We start from the raw sequence: 22,430 nt of genomic DNA, 5'->3' as shown, positions 1-22,430 counted from the left end.
GACTCAATTGCCTTGGTTTCTCAAATGACTGCCTCGCCTGGTTCGCCAACTATTTCTCAGAGTTCAGTGTGTCAAATTGAAGGCCTGTTGTCCGGACCTCTGGCAGTCTCTATGGGGGTGCCACAGGGTTCAATTCTCAGGGCTACTCTTTTCTCTGTATATATCAATGATATCGCTCTTGCTTCTGGTGATTCTCTGATCGACCTCTACGCAGACGACTCCATTCTGTATACATCTGGCCCTTCCTTGGACACTGTGTTAACAAACCTCCAAACGAGCTTCAATGCCATGCAACTCTCCTTCCGTGGCCTCCAACTGCTCCTAAATGCTAGTTAAACTAAATGCATGCTCTTCAACCGATTGCTGCCCGCCCGCCTAGCATCACAACTCTGGACGGTTCTGACTTAGAATATGTGGACAACTACAAATACCTAGGTGTCTGGTTAGACTGTAAACTCTCCTTCCAGACTCACATTAAGCATCTCCAATCCAAAATGAAATCTAGAATCCGCTTCCTATTTCGCAACAAAGCCTCCTTCACTCATGCTGCCAAATATAACCTCGTAAAACTGACTATCCTACCGATCCTTGACTACTGCGATGTCATTTACAAAATAGCCTCCAACACACTACTCAGCAAATTGGATGCAGTCTATCACAGTGCCATCCGTCTCAGCTCTCACCTATCTCAGCTCACTGGTCTGAATTGAATCTGGTCAAATCTGGTCAAATATGTCAAATGTAGTTTTGATTTAGAATGGCCCATATTCAAATGCACTCAATAGCGAATGGAGGCAGTGTGCTTTCCCTCTAGTCTGTTTTTCAAAGATGCCTGGTAGGCTACTTCGGTTTTATAGCGGAGCTGTGCTTAGTATGAGCAGCTGAGAAATAAATATAGGAACACTTATTGGATCAACCACTGTTTGAGGAGCATGCTCTCACTGCTCGACAGGTGATCTTCCGCCCAAACTCTGTATGCCATGGTCTCTTCAACTCTGTTCCTGCAGCTGCCCAGTGCTTCATTTGGGAAACCAAGTTACATTTGTTGGTGAACATAGATATTAACATGTTTTCGCAAACAAAACATATTTCACTAAACTGTTGACAGCCTGTCTATCTGCTCGAGAAAGGAATAAAGGAGAGAGAGGAGTTGATGGAAATGCATGGTGGTGAGATATTCTGTATGGCTAAAGGTAACGTGTCACCTAATTAATTATGAAAATATAAAGAATTTCCTATTACTAGGCTATTCAAAATCAAATACAAATTCACTAATTGTAGGCTACCTGTAAGCTGCTCTGAAAAATCGATGAATCAACATTCGGGCTCGCCCAGGGCTCTCTCCCAGAATCATGGATAACATTTTTGGAGTATAGCATAAGGTAACCAGTCCATCCAGTATGCATCATAATAATAATAATAATAATAATACAGTCCACACTCAAAAGTAATTACTCTAATTTGTTTAATTTTGGAGTAGAGGCTAGAATAGACCAATTATGTACCAAATACATCTTAAATCAGTTTTATGTTTTTCTGCCGTGGTTAATATGCGGTAGGCTATGTAGCACAATCGTAATTTTACTTCAGGGTTTTGCATGAGCTCTAAAATGGGTATTTTGAATGAATCATCACCTTAGAAAGCTCTGTCCATTTCATTAAGCTTTGAAACAACATCCACCATGACAATGTTTTACACTCAGTTTCAACCTGCTGTTGAAGTTCTTTCTTCAACTTGATCATCACTGTGAGATTAGTTTTTTAAAAGCACTATACTGTTTTTGATGTGTTTGTGATTTTCCATTGCATTTGCATTGATGTCAGAGTGGCTAGAGGAACAATAGAGCCCTGAGTACCAGGCCACGAGGGCCTGATGATCATTAGCAAGTTGGGTATTATCAAGGCATGTCAAGAGTGCATAAAAGGAGATTACTGTGACTCAATAGTCACGTGGAATTTTACTGTGGTCAAATTGAGAGGGGTGGGGATGGTGTTAAACCATGGGGGCTGTTTCCAGTTCAAATTAGGGAACAATGGAAGTGTTAATGAATTTACCTTGAAAAAAGCAGACAACCATACACAGACACATATCTGATACCTGTATTTTTGGTTACAGAGCCTGTGAAAATGCAGTAATCATGACTAGTGCCTTCAGAGAGCATTCACTCCCCTAGACTTTTTACATATTTTGTTGTTACAAAGTGTGATTTAAATGGATTTAATTGTAATGTTGTGTCAATGATCTACACACAAAAAAATAACATTTGTATAATTTTTTTAAATTAAAAAACACTTTCTGTTTCTTTTTAATCCTGAAAAACTCCCCAGTCCTTAACGATTACAAGCATAACCATAACATTTATTGATTTATTTAACTAGGCAAGTCGGTTAAGAACAAATTCTTATCTACAATGACAGCCTACTTGTAAAGCCCCCCGAGCCAAACCCTCCCCTAACCCAGACGACACTGGGCCAATAACTATGATGCAGCCGCCACTATGCTTGAAAATATGGAGAGTGGTACTCGTTAATGTGTTATGTTGTTTGGGGCAAATCCAATACAACACATTGTATTCAGGACAAAAAGTGAATTGCTTTTCCACATTTTGTGCAGTATTACTTTAGTGCCTTGTTGCAAACATGATGCATGTTTTGGATATTTTTATTCTGTACATTCTTCCTTCTTTTCACTCTAATATTAGGTTAGTATTGTGGAGTAACTACAATGTTGTTGATCCATCCTCAGTTTTCTCCTATCACAACCATTAAACTCCTGATTTTAAATGTTTTTTTTTGTCATTCTGAACTTTATCCAGAATGTTATATTTCCTTTTGTGCGACTCGAGCCATTTCCCCTCCAGCTGTTCCATTCTCCATGTAGCCTGCTGCTACAGGTAACTGCCAAAATAAAGGAAACGCCAACAATCTCTTAATAGTCCGTTGGGCTGCCAGAACCGCTTCAATGCGCCTTGGCATAGATTCTACAAGTGTCTGGAACTTCCTGTGTGGAAGCACCCCATGCTTTCACTATAAGATTTTTTTCTTTAACGAATCTAAGGCGAAATATTTACGTCTCCCAGACCATGCCCAAATACCCTTAATTTGCATGAAGAAGAGACGCCGATACAGGGGCTGCAGATTCGAGTGCTTGGTGAGAATTCGTCGGCGAGTGGATAATCCACTTTTACCATCCATCCTACTGGCAAATGTGCAATCAATGGAGAATAAACTGGATGATCTCTGTTCGAGACTATCCTACCAACGGGACATTAACTGTAATATCTTATGTTTCACGTCCTCGTTCAGTTGTAGCTGAACGGGGACATAGATAATAGACAGTTATCGACAGAACAGCACACCTTTGGTAAGATGATGGGTGGTGGTCTGTCTATTTGTTGATAACAGCTAGTGCGTAATCTCTAATATTAAGGAAGTCTCAAGGTTAAATACCTCATGATAAACTGTAGACCACACTATTTAACAAGAGTTTATCTATATTTTTCGTAGCTGTCTATTTAACACTACAAACCGATGCAGGCACTAAGACCGCACTCAGCGAGCTGTATAAGTCCATAAGCAAACGAGAATGCTCACCCAGAAGCGGCACTCCTAGTGGCCAGGGACTTTAATGCAGTAAAACTTTAAATTAATTTAACCTAATTTCTACCAAGATGTCACATGTGCAACTGGAGGAAAAAACCTTCTAGACCAACTTTACTCCACACACAGAGATGCGTACAAAGGGTGAGGTTTTTTTGTCGCCTGAGTAGCCTCGTTTCACTGCCTAAAATGAAACCATGTAATGTCAAATAATTAACATCCAATCACATTAACCATTACGGGAATTCCACTAATGGTCCGTATGTAGCCAAATGTAGCTGCTCCTCATGTTGGTATCTGTGCTGATGGAGCAAAAGCCATGACATGGAGACATAGTGGAGTTTCAACGTGCGGGCAAGCAGTTGCTCCCGTCGCCACTTGGGTACACTGCAGCATCCTTGCTGCCAAGGGAATGCCTCACGATAGATGTTTTGGACACTACAGTGAAAATGGTTAACTTTGTTAAAGCAAGGCCCCTGAACTCTCGCTTATTTTCTGCTCTATGCAATGATATGGGCAGCGACCATGTAACGCTTTTACAACATACAGAAGTACGCTGGTTATCAAGGGGCAAAGTATTGACATGTTTTTTTTAAATTGAGAGACGAGCTTAAAGTTTTCTTTATTGACCATCATTTTCACTTGTCTGATCACTTGCATGATGACGAGTTTCTCACAAGACTGGCCTATCTGGTGTTTTTTTTCTCACCTAAATGATCTGAATCTAGGATTACATGGACTCTCCGCAACTACAGTTGAAGTCGGAAGTTTATATACACCTTAGCCAAATGCATTTAATCTCAGTTTTTCACAATTCCTGACATTCAATCCTAGTAAAAATTCCCTGTCTTAGGTCAGTGAGGATCACCACTTTATTTTAAGAATGTGAAATGTCAGAATAATAGTAGAGAGAGGTTTTATTTCTTTCATCACATTCCCAGTGGGTCAGAAGTTCACACTTTGTTGTCCTTAAGCCATTTTTCCACAACTTTGGAAGTATGCTTGGGGTCATTGTCCATTTAGAAGACCCATTTGCGACCAGGCTTTAACTTCTTGACTGATGTCTTGAGATGTTGCTTCAATATATCCACATAATTTTTCTTTCTCATGATGCCATCTATTTTGTGAAGTGCACCAGTCCCTCCTGCAACAATGCACCCCCACAACATGATGCTGCAACCCCCGTGCTTCACGGTTGGGATAGTGTTCTTCAGCTTGCAAGTGTCCCCCTTTTTCCTCCAAACATAACAATGGTCATTATGGCCAAACAGTTCTATTTTTGTTTCATCAGACCAGAGGACATTTCTCCAAAAAGTACGATCTTTGTCCCCATGTGGAGTCGCAAACCACAGTCTGGATTTTTTAATGGTGGTTTTGGAGCAGTGGCTTCTTCCTTGCTGAGCGGCCTTTCAGGTTATGTTGGACTCGTTTTACTGTGGATATAGATACTTTTGTACCTGTTTCCTCCGGCATCTTCACAAGGTCCTTTGCTGTTGTTCTGGGATTCATTTGCGCTTTTCGCACCAAAGTCCGTTCATCTCTAGGAGACAGAACGCGTCTCCTTTCTGAGCGGTATGACGGCTGCGTGGTTCCATGGTGTTTATACTGGCGTACTATTGTTTGTACAGATGAACGTGATACCTTCAGGTGTTTGGAAATTGCTCCCAAGGATGAGTCAGACTTGTGGAGGTCTACAATTATTTTCTGAATTCTTGGCTGATTTCTTTTGATTTTCCCATGATGTCAAGCAAAGAGGCAGTGAGTTTGAAGGTAGGCCTTGAAATACATCCACAGGTACACCTCCAATTGACTCAAATTATGTCAATTAGCCTATCAGAAGCTTCTAAAGCCATGACATCATTTTCTGGAATTTTCCAAGCTGTTTAAAGGCACAGTCATCTTGGTGTATGTAAACTTCTGACCCACTGGAATTGTGATACAGTAAATTATAAGTGAAATTATCTGTCTGTAAACAATTGTTGGAAAAATTACTCGTGTCATGCACAAAGTAGATGTCCTAACCAACTTGCCAAAACTATAGTCTGTTAACAAGAAATTTGTGGAGTGGTTGAAAATGAGTTTTAATGACTCCAACCTAAGTGTATGTAAACTTCCAACTTCAATTGTATATTCAATGTGTGGTACAAAATTGAGGCTAAGATTAAGAAGTTGGATCTCTTCTCTGTCTGCATTAACATGGACAACCTACAGGTCTTTCCATCATTGAATATTTTTTTTTGTGTGCAAATGAACTCAAGCTTACGGACAATGTCAAATGTGATATAGCGAAGCACCTGAGTGAGTTGGGTGTGCGATTACGCAGGTACTTTCCCGAAATGGATGACAAACAACTGGATTCATTATCCCTTTCATGCTCTGCCTCCAATCCACTTACCGATATCTGAACAAGAAAGCCTCATCGAAATTGCATCAAGCGGTTCTGTGAAAATTGAATTTAATTCAGAAACCACTGACAGATTTCTGGATGGGGTGCGCTCAGAGTATTCTGCCTTGGCAAATCATGCTTTTAAGACACTGATGCCCTTTGCAACCACGTACCTGTGTGAGTGGTTTCTCGGCACTCACTAGCATGAAAAATAAATACAGGCACAGACTGTGTGTGGAAAATGATTTAAGACTGAGACTCTCCAATACAACCCAACATTGCAGAGTTATGTGCATGCATTCAAGCACACCCTTCTCATTAACCTGTGGTGAGTTATTCACAATTTTGGAAGAACAAATAAGGTTTTATATGTAAGGTGGCTAAATAAAGAACAAAATGATTGATTATTATTGTTTGTGCCCTGGTCCTATAAGAGCTCTTTGTCACTTCTCACGAGCCGGGTTGTGACAAAAACTCACATTTATTAAACATAAGAATGAATGTATCTTATAGTGTGTGTGGCAGGCTTACAATGATGGCAAAAAAACAACATTTGAGAGTGAGCTGACCCTGGTGCTAGAGGGGGTACGCAGCTGGAGGTTGAATGTTTGAAGGGGTAAGGGACTATAAAAAGTTTGGGAACCACTTACCTACAACTATGAGACAGCCAATAGGGAGGAGGTCAGAGACCTGGCAATGTGGTACCAGGACAAAAACCTCTCCCTCAATGTGAGCAAGACAAGGAGGTGATTATGGACAACAGGAAAAGGAGGGCCGAGCACACCCACATTCACATCGGCAGGTTGTAGTGGAGCCGGTTGAGTACTTCAAGATCCTTGGTGTCCACATCTCTAACAAACTATTATGGGCCAAACACACCAAGACAGTCATGAAGAGGGCACGACAATGCATATTCTGCTTCAGACTGGAAAGATTTGGCATGGGTCCTCAGATCCTCAAAGAATTGTACAGCTGCACAATCGAGAGCATCCACACTGGTTGCATCACTGTTTGGTATGGCAACAACTGACATCCGACCGACCGCAAGGCGCTACAAAGGTTAGTGTGTGCATCCCAGTACATCACTACAAAAAAACTGCATTGTTGGTTAAGGGCTTGTAAGTAAGCATTTCACGGGAAGGTCTACACCTGTTGTATTCGGCGCATGTTGTATCCCTCATTTACTCAAGTGTTTCCTTTATTTTGGCACTTACTTGTAGAATTGACGGAGAAGTATTTCTCAAGTCGCAACAAAATGGAATTTAACATTACAGATAAAGTTCAGAATGACGCAATTTCATGTGTACAACATCTAAAGACCTGCATCACTATACTGAGAGCTTTTAAAGGATGTATTTGGGTATTTTTGGAGCATTTGTTCATGTTTTTCTGGGTCCCCATACTAAAAAACTAGGATGAGGAAGTTATTTGCTGTTTGGGGTAGTTTCTTAAAAACATGTGAAATCACAAAAAAGTTGTCAGGACCGTTCTGTATCATCCCATACATTTTTTTTACTTGGTTGTTTTTTTTACTTGGTTCTCTTTTAAAACAGTAACAGAGTATTTATTTACCACGTAAACATTTGGCTGTTTGGAAAGCCATTTTTCCACAACTTTGGAAAAACACATTGCCCAATAATTATTTTCAGGCAACGTACCAAAAATCCTATGTGAATTATACCTTGTCGGCATTCATCTTTTATATTGACATTTTTTTTGCCGGGAAGCGCAAGAGGAATTCAACTTTGACCCTGTTGTTGTGATCATTGTCATGGTAACCTGAGTGACTACACTGCTTTCATTTCTTCACATTAACAACAGTAATGGCCTAAATTCAAAGGCAAAGATGTTAGTCGTGTGTGTGATTTGTCACATGTGCAACCGGAGGAAAAAACCCTCTAGACCACCTTTACTCTACATACAAAGATACGTACAATGCTCTTCCTCGCCCTCCATTTGGCAAATCTGACCATAATTATATATTCCGGATTCCTGCTTACAAGCAAAAACTCATCCCACAGTAATTTTAGAATGCATTGTTTGGAATTATAATGACCCAACCGAAGCCGGGCGGAGTTTCCACTTTGACGCCTCGCTCAATTAGAGCATGTCTTTTTTTGTGTTTTATTGCTGGCACTGTACAGATGTAGAATCTTAAATTGAGCCAGTTTGCTACAGGAAATGTGGATTATAAGTAATGGCCAATCATTTTTCATTTGGGCAAATCAAGTCTGACATTTTAAAGTGGAAGCTACAAACTTAGAAGCCTTTTAAAAATCTTGAATACACTACAAGTTTGCATTTCCTGCAGTGCAGGAAAAGTTGCCGCAACCAGAGTGATCAAATTAAGATCCCACATCTGGAGTCACACAAGAAAAATGTTGTCATTATTCAACTCACATTGGCAAGCACTATAGCCTCTTTGCCTGACCATATTGCTTCACTCTGGGAGATGTCGCCAGTATCAGAGGCTAGCAAGCACCTAAATACAACAGTTGCACTGGTCATTTGCAATGGCTTGCCATTACATTAGCTCATTGGCATGTCACGGTGACATCCAGCTAATACTACAAGTTATTTCTCCCTCACCCGTCGAAATTAGCAACTTTATTTTACTAGTGCCATGCTGCTGTTTCCAGCTAGCCAGCATAAACTAGCAGGGCTCATCAGGATGACAGAATCCATTAACTTCCACTCAACTCTCGCTGTGCGACATACTTTGTCAATTTGTGTACCAGTTGTGTCCGTATAGCCTCTCCCTGCTAGTATACAGTCACTGCTCTCACTCTACTTTTTTCACCCGCCTGCTTCTGGTAAGTTTTTTTGCTTATACTTGTAAATAATTTGTAAATAATTACCTTGTAATGTCTTAATTTTCCTGAATAAAAAGTTGGCTACAGTTAGATACACTACATGACCAAAAGTATGTGGACACCTGCTCATTGAACATCTCATTACAAAATCATGGGCATTAACTTCTTATGGCTGCAGGGGCAGTATTGAGTAGCAGTCCCAGTTGCTCGTATATGCATATTATTATTAGTATTGGATAGAAAACACTCTGACGTTTCTAAAACTGTTTTAATGATGTCTGTGATTATAACAGAACTCATATGGGAGGCAAAAACCTGAGAAGATATCCAAAAAGGAAGTGAGAAATCTGAGGTTGGTCGATTTTCAACCCAGCCCCTATTGAATACACAGTGGGATATTGGTTATGTTGAACTTCCTAAGGCTTCCACTAGATGTCAACAGTCTTTAGAAACTTGAATGAGGCTTCTACTGTGATGTGGGGCTGGATGAGATCTCTTTGAGTCAGTGGTCTGGCAGAGAGCCAGGTCCTGGTCATGCGCATTACACATGAAAGCGACCTGCGTTCCATGGCTTTTCTACAGACAATGGAATTCTCCAGTTGGAACGTTATTGAAGATTTATGATAAAAACATCCTAAAGATTGATTCTATACTTAGTTTGAAATGTTTCTATGACCTGTAATATAACTTTTTGTAGTTTTCGTCCGACATTCGGGTGGAACTGTACGAGCGTTTGGATTTGTGTACCTAACTCCCTAACAAAAGTAACTTACTTGGACATAAATAATGGACATTATCGAACAAATCAAACATTTATTGTGGAACTAGGATTCCTGGGAGTGCATTCTGATGAAGATCATCAAAGGTAAGGGTATATTTATAATGTTATTTCTGATTTCTGTTGACTCCTCTCTTTGGCTGGAAAAATTGCTGTTTTTTTCTGTGTGTTGGTGGTCACCTAACATAAACGTTTGTGGTCCTTTTAGCTGTAAAGCCTATTTGAAATTGGAATGTGGTGGGATTAACAACAAGATTACCTTTAAAACGGTATAAGATACATACATGTATGTTTGAGGAATTTTAATTATGAGATTTCTGTTATTTTGAATTTGGCGCCCTGCACTTTCACTGGCCGTTGTCATATCGATTGCAGCCCTAAGAAGTTTTAATATGGAGTTGGTGCCCCCCTTTCTGCCATAACAGCCTCAACTCTTCTGGGAAGGCTCTCCACTAGATGTTGGAACATTGTTGTAAGGACTTGCTTCCATTTAGCCATGAGAATTAGTGATGTCTGGCACAGATGTTGGTCGATTAGACCTGGATCGCAGTCGGCATTCCAATTAATCCCAAAAGTGTTCAATGGGGTTGAGGTCAGGGCTCTGTGCATACCAGTTAAGTTCTTCCACACCGATCTCGATAAACCATTTCTGTATGGACCTGGCTGTGTGCACCGGGTCATTGTCATGCTGAAATAGGAAAGGGCCTTCCCCAAACTGTTGCCACAAAGTTGGAAGCACAGAAACGTCTAGAATGTCATTGTATGCTGTAGCGTTAAGATTTCCCTTCATTGGAACTAAGGGGCCTAGCCTGAACCATGAAATACAGCCCCATACCATTATTTCTCCTCCATCAAACTTTACAGTTGGCACTATGCAGATAGCGTTATCCTGGCATCCGCCAAATCCAAACGGACTGCCAGATGTTGAAGCGTGATTCATCACTCCAGAGAACGCGTTTCCACTGCTCCAGAGTCCAATTTATTTAACTAGTCAGTTAAGAACAAATTATTATTTACAATGACGGCCTACCAAAAGGCAAAAGGCCTCCTATGGGTCAGGGGCTAGGATTAAAAATAAAATATATATATAAATATATAGGACAGAACACCACAACACTACATAAAGAGAGACCTATGACAACAACAGCATGCCAGCAACACATGGCAACACAACATGGTAGCAACACAACATGGCAGCAGCACAACATGGTACCAGCACATAACATGGTACAAACATTATTAGGCACAGACAACAGCACAAAGGGCAAGAAGGTAGAGACAACAATACATCATGCGACGCAGCCACAACTGTCAGTAAGAGGCCGCGTGCTTTACACCATTCAAGCCCACGCTTGGCATTGCGCATGGTGATCTTAGGCTTGTGTGTGGCTGCTCGGCGATGGAAACCCATTTCATGAAGCTCCCAAAGAACAGTTCATGTACTGACGTTGCTCACAGTGGCAGTTTGTAACTCGGTAGTGAGTGTTGCAACCAAGGACAGACAATTTTTACGCGCTACGCGCTTCTGTGAGCTTATGTAGCCTGCAACTTCGGACTGAGCCTAGACGTTTCCACTTCACAAGAACAGCCATTAAAGTTTACCAGGGCAGTTCTAGCAGGGCAGACATTTTACAAACTGACTTGTTGGCCATTCTACTGCCAATGTTTGTCAATGGAGATTGCATGGCCGTGTGCTCGGTTTTATATATCTGTCAGCAACAGGTGTGACTGAAATAGCTGAATCCACTTATTTGAAGGGGTGTCCACATACTTTTGTGTATATATATATTGTATGTTCTAGTAATTATATGATCTGGCTAGCCAGCTAGATAGCTAACAAGCTAACTTTTAGCACCAAACCAAAATATTGTTGTCTAGAAAGTTGCTTTTAGTTGCCTGGCTTGCTAGATAATCACCACTGTGACCCTGCTGGTCATCAATGAACATTTGAACATCATGAAGAACTATCTAGCCTTAATGGCCATGTACTCTTATCTCCACCGCCACAGCCAGAAGAGGACTGGCCACCCCTCAGAGCCTGGTTATTCTCTAGGTTTCTTTCTAGGTTCTTGCCTTTCTAGGGAGCTTTTCCTAGCCACCGTGCTTCTACATCTGCATTGCTTGCTCTGTGGGGTTTTAGGCTGGGTTTCTGTATAAACACTTTCTGACATATGCTGATGTAAAAAGGGCTTTATGCCAATCAATCAAATCTATTTATATCTTAAATAATTGTTAACTGGTACAGCTCATAATGCATAAAAATGCCGCCTCTGCATTATATTAAGCCGTAGGCAGAACTTTACCAAAATTATTACTAGGTCTACTAGGCGGAAATAAACTAAATAACTTTGCTATCAGCAATATGTTTTGGATATAAAGAGAAGACTGAAAAAAGTTGGTAAAGTTGTCGGAAATACGTCTTAGTATGAAAGGGATATACACTGAATGTACAAAACATCAGGAATACCTGCCTCAATTCGTCGGGGCATGAACTCTACATGGTGTCAAGCCTTTCACAGGGATGCTGGCCCATGTGTCAAGTTGGCTGGATGTCCTTTGGGTGTTGGAACATTGTTGATACACAAGGGAAACTGTTGTGTGAAAAACCCAGCAGAGTTGAAGTTCTTGACACACTCAAACCGGTGTGCCTGGAAAATACTACCATACCCCATTCAAAGGCACTTAAATCTTTTGTCTTGCCCATTCACCTCAATGGCACACGTACACAATTAATGTCTCAATTGTCTCAAGGCTTAAAAATCCTTATTTTTAAGCAGTCTCCTCCCCTTCATCTACACTGATTCTGGCCCTTCTTTGAACCTCCAGACGAGCTTCAATGCCATACAACTCTCCATCCGTGGCCCCCAACTGCTCTTAAATGCAAGTAAAACTAAATGCATGCTATTCAACCGATCGCTGTCCGCACCTTCCCGCCCGCCCGCCCAGTATCATTACTCTGGCTGGTTCTGACTTAGAATATGTGGACAACTACAAATACCTAGGTGCCTGGTTAGACTGTAAACTCTCCTTCCAGACTCTCATTAAGCATCTCTAATCCAAAATTAAATCTAGAATTGGCTTCCTATTTTGCAACAAAGCCTCCTTCACTCATGCTGCCAAACATACCCTTGTAAAACTGACTATCCTACCGATCCTTGACTTCGGCGATGTAATTTACAAAATAGCCTCCAACACTCTACTCAGCAAATTGGATGCAGTCTATCACAGTGCCATCCGTTTTCTCACCAAAACCCCATATACTACCCACCACTGTGACCTGTATGCTCTCCTTGGCTAACCCTCGCTTCATATTCATTGCCAAACCCACTGGCTCCATGTCATCTATGAGTCTTTGCTAGGTAAAGCTCCTCCTTATCTCAGCTCACTGGTCACCATAGCAGCACCCACCCGTAGCACGTGCTCCAGCAGGTAATTTCACTGGTCACCCCCGAAGCCAATTTCTCATTTGGCCGTCTTTCCTTCCAGTTCTCTGCTGCCAATGACTGGAACTAATTGCAAAAATCACTGAAGCTGGAGTCTCATATCTCCCTCACTAACTTTAAGCATCAGCTGTCAGAGCAGCTCACAGATCATTGCACCTGTACATAGCCCATCTGTAAATAGCCCATCCAACTACCTCATCCCCATATTGTTATTTTTTTTCTCTCCTTTGCACCCCACTATCTCTACTTGCACATTCATCTTCTGCACATCTATCACTCCAGTGTTTAATTGCTAAATTGTAATTACTTTGCCACCATGGCCTATTTATTGCCTTACCTCCCTTATCTTACCTCATTTGCACACACTGTATATAGATTTTTTTTTCCTATTGTGTTATTGACTATGTTTGTTTATTCCATGTGTAACTCTGTGTTGTTGTTTGTGTTGCTTTGCTTTATCTTGGCCAGGTTGCAGTTGTAAATGAGAACTTGTTCTCAACTGGCCCACTTGGTTAAATAAAGGTGAAATATATATATATATTTTAAAAGTGGATTTAACATGCGACACCAATAAGGGATGATAGCTTTCATCTGTATTCACGTGGCCAGTCTGTCATGTAAAGAGCAGGTGTTCCTAATGTTTGTACACTCAGTGTAAGTCTTTAGGTGGCCTTTGTTTTTCCATGTTATCTACCCCCTACCCCTTTCAGATATACAAAAAGCTGGTAAAAAAAAAAAGGGAACGGGAAACGTGTGAAGCGAGGCAAAGCAACATTCAGGAGTTTTGGGGGGGGGGGTCTTTTCCTCTCAGGGTTCAGCTGGATACTGGCTTGATGGGTCAGCCAGAAGGCCACATGCCAGCTAGCTCCTGTGTCTTGTAAGTTGGGTTCCTGGTCAAAGGTCTTGACTTGTCATGACCAGGGTGAACCTTTTTAGTTTTTAATTACATGCTTCAGATTGGAGACGGATGGTGGTATCACCCTTTAGTTTATTGACGAGGCAGAAGACTGTTGGGCATTAGTTACTGGTAGAGAGATACACGAGCTTCGTGTTCAAAGGGTACCCATAGGTTGTTGTTGTGATTTCGTCCCCCCCCGAAATGGTCTAAATCCAGAAAGCTCACACTCTGTTGACATGTTCAGGCTGAGGCAAGGTGTGCTGGTCATGTTTCCCAATTAGCTTACAGATGGTATAGGTTATGTAATGTTTTTGTATTGACTTTACTTAAACAGGAAATGTATAGAAGATATTGATCAGCTGAGCAGTGTGGTGTTAAATTAAATGAGCTGACTGATGCTGCAGGCTATGTCACTTCTTTGCCTAAGAAAGCACAAAGAGGAGGAAATGAAATCTTCAAAGATAAATTGCAAACCACTGTTAAAAGATGGCATTTCCATATCCTTGTGCAATGGTTCCTCGACCTGTCTATCTTGGACGTGATGGAAATGTATCAGCTGTGAAAACATTATAGCCTGAGCTATCAGCAACGTCCGTACCAAGAAGTGATTGTGTCAGCATTGAATATGCTACATTTCTATAAATTCTGATGCCAGCAGGATGCCTACTGCCTCACCTATTGGGGAAAAATCGTAAATGTGCATTCTTCATGAATTTGCCATCGTGACTTATCCATCTCTGTCTTTGTTAACAGGATTCTTACCCTCCATCTTCCCTTATCTCTGGTGATTCAACGTGGTATAATGTGATGCAGGAAAATCAGTGGCGCCAGTGAGATAAAGCATGGGATTGCCCCCCAGAGACAGGAACCACACTCCTATTCCTGAGGTTGAGGTCCCTGGCCCCAGAGGGCCACATGATAGACGGCTAGAAGCTAGCTCTGAGGTGAGTGGACTCATTATGACTATTTGGTCTGTGTCACTGATATCTGCAGTGCTAGGGAATTGACTGTTAAAAAATAATACACTTTACAGTTTCTATTAAGTTAGATTTCGTATAGTTGTTGAGGTATTACACTGAAGCCCCTGCTGGTGATTGTCACCATCCAATGAGCAGCGCCTCATCAATATCGGTCAATATTGGGGACGTACAGGTAACAGCCAAACATGGTTTTAGAGATTCTCTGGTACTTTTGTATGCTTTTTAGCCAGTAGTTCTGAAAGTAGCACTCTCGAGCCAAAAGTGATCCCCAAAAATTGAGTACTACGTCTCTCCCTCTCTGCTGTGTGTGCATGATGTGCCTCTTGCTAGCTGTCACTCAAATGGCGAGGGGCAGAAGCTCATTGGTTGAACTCTAATTACTATGGGGCTGGCCGACGTGGGGGGAAATGTAGGGAAAATGGCGCAGCACAGCTTCCAGAAAGAAGTCGCTTTCAAACTAGGGATTTTGTGGCTAATTGAGGTAAAACAGTAATTCTGCTCATAGATTATGCACAAAGTATGAACTACACATTGACACATCCAGCCCAAAGCAAAAGGTTTAAAAAATATTTTGTAGTTGCCAAAGTTCCAGAGCATGTCTAATAGGGTTGTAACGGTTTTCTTCGTGAGAAGGAGAGTCGGACCAAAATGCGGCGTGTAGATTGCGATCCATGTTTATTAAACAAACGTAAAACACGAATCAAAATACAAACACTACAAAATAATAAACGTAATGACCGTAACGAAAACCTAAAACAGCCTATCTGGTGAAAAACACATAGACAGGAACAATCACCCACAAACACACAGTGAAACCCAGGCTACCTAAATATGGTTCCCAATCAGAGACAATGACGAACACCTGCCTCTGATTGAGAACCATATCAGGCCGAACATAGAACTGGACAAACTAGACATGTAACATAGAATGCCCACTCAGATCACACCCTGACCAACCAAAACATAGAAAATACAAAGTAAACTATGGTCAGGGCGTGACAGTACCCCCCCCCCCAAGGTGCGGACTCCGGCCGCAAAACCTGAACCTATAGGGGAGGGTCTGGGTGGGCATCTGTCCGCGGTGGCGGCTCTGGCGCTGGACGTGGACCCCACTCCATGACAGTTTTAATCCCCCTCCTAAACGTCCCTAAATAGGTTACCCACCACAATGATAACATGGGACAGAGGGACAGCTCGGGACAGAGGTAACTCGGGACAGATGGGTAGCTCAGCACTGAGAGGAAGCTCAGCACTGAGAAGAAGCTCAGCACTGAGAGGAAGCCCAGGCAGGTTGTAGAAACTACCAGAACCTGGCTGGCTGGCGGTTTCAGCAGATCCTGGTCGACTGGCGGATCTGGGAGAATCTGGTCGACTGGCGGATCTGGGAGAATCTGGTCGACTGGCGGATCTGGGAGAATCTGGTCGACTGGCGGATCTGAGAGAGTCTGGACGACTGGCAGATCTGAGAGAGTCTGGACGACTGGCAGATCTGGAAGAGTCTGGTCGACTGGCAGATCTGGAAGAGTCTGGACGACTGGCAGATCTGGAAGAGTCTGGACGACTGGCAGATCTGGAAGAGTCTGGTCGACTGGCAGATCTGGAAGAGTCTGGTCGACTGGCAGATCTGGAAGAGTCTGGTCGACTGGCAGATCTGGAAGAGTCTGGACGACTGGCAGATCTGGAAGAGTCTGGACGACTGGCAGATCTGGAAGAGTCTGGACGACTGGCAGATCTGGAAGAGTCTGGACGACTGGCAGCTCTGGCTGCTCCATGCTGACTGGCTGCTCCATGATGACTGGTAGCTCTGGCTGCTCCATGCTGACTGGCTGCTCCATGCTGACTGGCAGTTCTGGCTGCTCCATGCTGACTGGCTGCTCCATGCTGACTGGCAGCTCTGGCTGCTCCATGCTGACTGGCAGCTCCATGCTGACTGGCTGCTCCATGCTGACTGGCTGCTCCATGCTGACTGGCGGCCCTGGCTGCTCCATGCTGACTGGCGGCCCTGGCTGCTCCATGCTGACTGGCGGCCCTGGCTGCTCCTTGCAGACTGGCAGCTCTGGCGGCTCCTTGCAGACTGGCAGCTCTGGCGGCTCCTTGCAGACTGGCAGCTTTGGCGGCATCCTGCAGACAGGCAGCTCTGGCGGCTCCTTGCAGACTGGCAGCTCCTTGCTAACTGGCAGCTCTATGCTAACTGGCAGCTCTATGCTAACTGGCAGCTCTATGCTAACTGGCAGCTCTATGCTAACTGGCAGCTCTATGTTAACTGGCAGTTCTGAACAGGCGGGAGACTCCGGCAGCGCTGTAGAGAAGGAAGGCTCTAACAGCGCTAAACAGGCGGGAGACTCCGACAGCGCTGGAGAGGAGGAGGGCTCCGACAGCGCTGGACAGGCGAGGCGCACTGTAGGCCTGATGCGTGGTGCTGGCACTGGTGGTACTGGGCCAAGGACACGCACAGGAAGCCTGGTGCGGGGAGCTGCTACCGGAGGGCTGGGGTGTGGAGGTGGTACTGGAAAAACCGGACCGTGCAGGCGCACTGGAGCTCTTGAGCACCGAGCCTGCCCAACCTTACCTGGTTGAATGCTCACGGTCGCCCTGCCAGTGCGGAGAGGTGGAATAGCCCGCACTGGGCTATGCAGGCGAACCGGAGACACCGAGCGCAAGGCTGGTGCCATGTAAGCCGGCCCAAGGAGACGCACTGGGGACCAGCTGCGTAGAGCCGGCTTCATGGCATTAGGCTCGACGCTCAATCTAGCCCGGCAGACACGCGGAGCTGGAATATACCGCACCGGGCTATGCACCCGCACTGGAGACACCGTGCGCACCACTGCATAACACGGTGCCTGTCCGGTCTCTCTAGCCCCCCGGTAAGCACAGGGAGTTTGCGCAGGTCTCCTACCTGGCGTAGCCATACTCCCTGTTAGCCCCCCCCCAAGAAATTTTTGGGGCTGCCTCTCGGGCTTCCTTGCCAGCCGTGTTCCCTCATATCGCCGGCTCCTCTCTCCGGCTGCCTCAGCTCTCCTAAGTGCCTCCACCTGTTCCCATGGGAGGCGATCTCTTCCAGCCAGTATCTCCTCCCAAGTGTAACAGCCCTTGCCATCCAAAACGTCCTCCCATGTCCATTCCTCTTTACGCTGCTGTTGCTGCCTGTTGACACGCTGCTTGGTCCGTTGGTGGTGGGTGATTCTGTAACGGTTTTCTTCGTGAGAAGGAGAGTCGGACCAAAATGCGGCGTGTAGATTGCGATCCATGTTTATTAAACAAACGTAAAACACGAATCAAAATACAAACACTACAAAATAATAAACGTAATGACCGTAACGAAAACCTAAAACAGCCTATCTGGTGAAAAACACATAGACAGGAACAATCACCCACAAACACACAGTGAAACCCAGGCTACCTAAATATGGTTCCCAATCAGAGACAATGACGAACACCTGCCTCTGATTGAGAACCATATCAGGCCGAACATAGAACTGGACAAACTAGACATGTAACATAGAATGCCCACTCAGATCACACCCTGACCAACCAAAACAGAGAAAATACAAAGTAAACTATGGTCAGGGCGTGACAAGGGTGTTGGGCCAGAACAGCTTCAATGCACCTTGGAATACAGTAGCTATAAATGGGGACATGCAATTTTTACTTCATATGTCATAAAGTGATTTGATCAACTATTTTGCTATTTGTTGAAATTAAGGTTAAGAAGGATTGCGAGGGGAGCATTTTACAGCTAATATTGAGAAGGAACTTCCCCTAGCTTGCTTATGTCGACCATTAGAATTAGCCAGTCTAACGTCTGCACCATGACCTTGAGTACGTCCAGCTAATGACTTTCCATTGGTGTCGGTTACAACAGTGGGTCATGGCCGAGATTTGAGTGTCACAGTGCTACAGGCTTAGCTGGATTAGACCCCCCCCCCCCCCCCCCCCCCAAGCTCCTGTTGAGCTTGGAGATTTAGTGGTCACTGACTGAGCCCCTCCATTGCGTCTCCATTGAGGCTGGCTTGTACAGGAGAAAGTGAATGGAGTCGTCTGTCCACTGTGTCCAGGGTCAGTCCCGCCACCATTGCACAGGGGAAGAGTGGGGAAAGCAAGGGGCTTCTCTGGAGTGAACCAATGCCAAAAGGAGAGCAAGATTAAGTGAGTGATAGAGCTGGGAAGTGAAGAGAGGGAACGAAAGAGGGGGTAATAGAGAGGCCATCTGTTGATTTTTAATTATTTTCAATCTGAGATTCTCCTTGATGAATTATTCAAGTCTTCATCAAAAGGCAGTTTTTTTTTCTCCTTTCTTCATCTTTGTCTTTATTTGCTCCTTTCTCTTCGTTTTTCTTTAAGGAGTGTATTATTTCTCTGGGCGGTTTACTCTCCCATGTAAATTAATGGACGCTATTGACGTCAAACGGCACTTCTGCTGCGGTTGTAATCTGCTGTGAGATTATTTAAATGCATGAGAGGAGGCTGTCTGGTTGTGGAAACTCTGTTTTATCAGTGCGGCAGTCTATTTCTGGCACTGTGGTTAAATTACTTTTTAAAATTTCCCTTTGATTTTGTATACATCGCTGTGCAGGAACCTCATCCACTCGACTGTCTATTTGTCTCAGTAGTTCATGAATATGGTTTCAATCCATTCTTGGAATTCATGCCGAGTTCTTGGTATTCAGTCAACAGAGGTTATACTGTATCACCACATGATTTCAACAATGTTTTTTTCACTGTTTTGGAAAAGAGATAAAACTACAGCAGAGTCCACTACCCGTTTTCCTTATCAGTTGTGACTGGTATAAAGTGATATTTAGACAAATGTATCTTGTCTTAGGCACTCATTTTGGGACCAGGTGCACAAACATCACTGACACTTGCAGACACACATGCTCGCTAACAACTGCTAGCCCCCCAGGATGGCAAACATTCCATTGGAGAGAGGGAATGGGTGGGGGCATACCAGGGATAATGATGACCAATATCCCTCTTCACAAAAAGATGTAGGCTGGGTGACCTAATGGGCTATGAATTCAAAACTCTTTACTTGACTACCACACTGTCAAGTTGGCTTCTGTGGACATTGGTTAGATATAGTTTAGTCTGTTGGTAGTCTAATATAAGTTCTCTAAACCTAGGCAAAAAAATATTACCACGAAAGACTAAGAAAGGAACAGTCTTGCTTGTTATCAGACCTCCAGGACATTATTACTTTCACAACCAGATCTCATTAGAAGTGTCTACTCTATGTGAAACTGTGCTCTGATTCTCCATAATGGCTGTCCCTGTGGGACACACTGTGAGCCCCTGGAGGGTCCCTGTAGCACATATGCTACTCTTACTGTGTGGGTGTTCATAAAGATTAACGACATATGACAACTGATCTCACATTCCACAAATCTCTGGGGACAAGTGTGTGTAATGTGTAAGCATGGGTTTCTGAGTTTATGCACTATGAGGGGGGAGTTGAGGTGTGTGTGCCTATATCACTTTGGGCGACCCGATCAGATTCACATAGAAATGTGAGTTATAGCTCTGTCATTCTCATTGAAAGCAAGTCTAAGATGGCACCGTACTGGATGGCTGTCATTTTGTAAGCTCCGACCCAACTTATTATTTTGTTGTTTATTTTTATTTTATTTTCACAATGTATGCTATTATTTCTTACAGCCGACAATAACTTTTGAACATCAGCTCGGCAGTTACTTACCCCAATTCCGGCTTCTACTTCAACTCATCTGCCCTGGGCTCTCTCTGTATTTCCGACCCAATTTTTAGGCTACCCAAGAGGAAACGCTGGCGTTACAGAGGCAGGGAGGGGGGGATCCTGGTGATATGGAAGCGAAGGGAAAACCGGTCACGTCTTCCCTCATTCTACTGACCAGTCACTCCATAATAAGATGGATGAATCCGAATGCGGATTTGCTACCAACGGGAGTCTCAATTGCAATATTCTTTGCTTTTCTGAAACATGGCTCTTGGACAGCACCCCCCATGGCTATCCAACTCAATCGATTTTCCAGTCGGGGAAATCGAGTGGGGAGGGGTTTGCCTCTACATCAATACCAACTGGTGTGTGTCGACCCACTGTTCACCCGACTTGGAATACCTGATGGTCAAATACCGACCTTTCTACCTCCCGAGGGAATTTTCAGCTGTTATCTTGACTGTTGTATACATTACACCTCAGTACAATAAAAATAACAAGCTGGCACTTAACGAACTGTACAACGCTATAAACAAGCAAGAAAACCTACATCCAGAGGCTGCCTGTCTGGTTGCCCGGAGATTTTAATTCCGCATCACTAAAATGCATGTTGGCCAACTTCCATCAACACGTCTCCACGCCACTGTCGTTATACCCCCAAGCAAGCATACAAGGCCCTCCCTCATCCGCCATTCCGCAAACCAGATCATGACTCCGTACTCCTGCTTCCTGTTAACAAGCAGAAACCCAAACAGGAAGTACCCTTGACTCGCTCTTTTGAGAAATGGTCACCAGAATCTGAGATTATGCTACAGGACTGCTTTGCTAGCGTTGAATAGAATATGTTTCGAGACTCCACCGATAACATTGATGAGCTATAATCTAAATCCTCCTGACACACAAATGGACTATAAATGCATAACGTTACCAATTAGTTAACCCTGACCAGATGGACAGGGCGCATTGGCTGTATGCAGCTGCTCTTATTAGTAGCCTACAGTTAATAGTATAAAAATAGTATAGTTTTTATCCCATACCTCATGTCAGATTTCTAATGTTTAGGTGTAGCCTAGGCTGCTACAACATTTATGTCATGAGTTTTTGCTTGTGTCTGTCCGGAGTGATTATGTGCTATCATCTTTGCTAAATAAATACCAGAGGAAAGTGCAAAGCCTACTTGAGTGCACGCGGAAACATGTGCTGCGTCAACCTCTCTAATCTAACTTTTAATGGATGATGCGATGGAAGCTATCAAATCATTCAGAATTGTTTTCGACATCCCAGAAAAGATGTTCAACATGTAAAGCATCGTAACATGCAATTACAGGCAGCTTGATGAAAGGCTCCGTGTTAACCAGCTATACATTTGATATCAGTTGGTATTGAATGCCCTCACCTTTTCATCCTTATTCATGAAACTGATCTCAGGCAGAGGTCGACCCTCGCTTATAATTTGCAACTTTTCTGTGTACCCCAGAGAATAAAAGGGGTTCTTCAACAAAAATCCACAACATTTTTGGCACCGTTGGCCATTCTATAATTCGGGCGGAGAAAACTGCACACAAGTTAGTAAGGCAAATGTGAATAAATTGCACTAACTGGACACAAACATAAAGTTACAAACCCAAGACAACAATTGATAATATACCTCATCCATCTCCTGTAATTTTTTATTTTTTTATTTGAATAATGTCCCAAAAATGCTCAACTATCACTCTTCACTCTTTAATCTCTATCTAACAATGTCACCAAGCTTCTCAACACACAGAACCCCCATAATGCTCTGTGGCACAATCCCAATACAACACACTAGGTTCATTTTCTGATCCTACATCTATGA

At 43.4% G+C, this 22,430-nt stretch overlaps 1 protein-coding gene across 1 annotated transcript in view; it reads left to right on the top strand.

The window, feature by feature from the left end:
* The window catches only part of LOC139370989 (nck-associated protein 5-like), a 110,108-nt gene that overhangs the window by 31,669 nt on the left and 56,009 nt on the right, over positions 1–22,430 (top strand). Inside the window, exon 2 of the mRNA XM_071110945.1 lies at positions 14,672–14,862. The gene's annotated coding sequence lies outside the window, so the exon portion shown is untranslated. The remainder of the gene's footprint in view (positions 1–14,671; positions 14,863–22,430) is intronic.

The sequence above is a fragment of the Oncorhynchus clarkii genome, chromosome 17 (assembly GCF_045791955.1).
Source record: "Oncorhynchus clarkii lewisi isolate Uvic-CL-2024 chromosome 17, UVic_Ocla_1.0, whole genome shotgun sequence".
Taxonomy (NCBI): Eukaryota; Metazoa; Chordata; class Actinopteri; order Salmoniformes; family Salmonidae; genus Oncorhynchus; species Oncorhynchus clarkii.
Note: the sequence above shows the minus strand (reverse complement) of the source record. Positions and strands in the feature narration are given on the sequence as shown.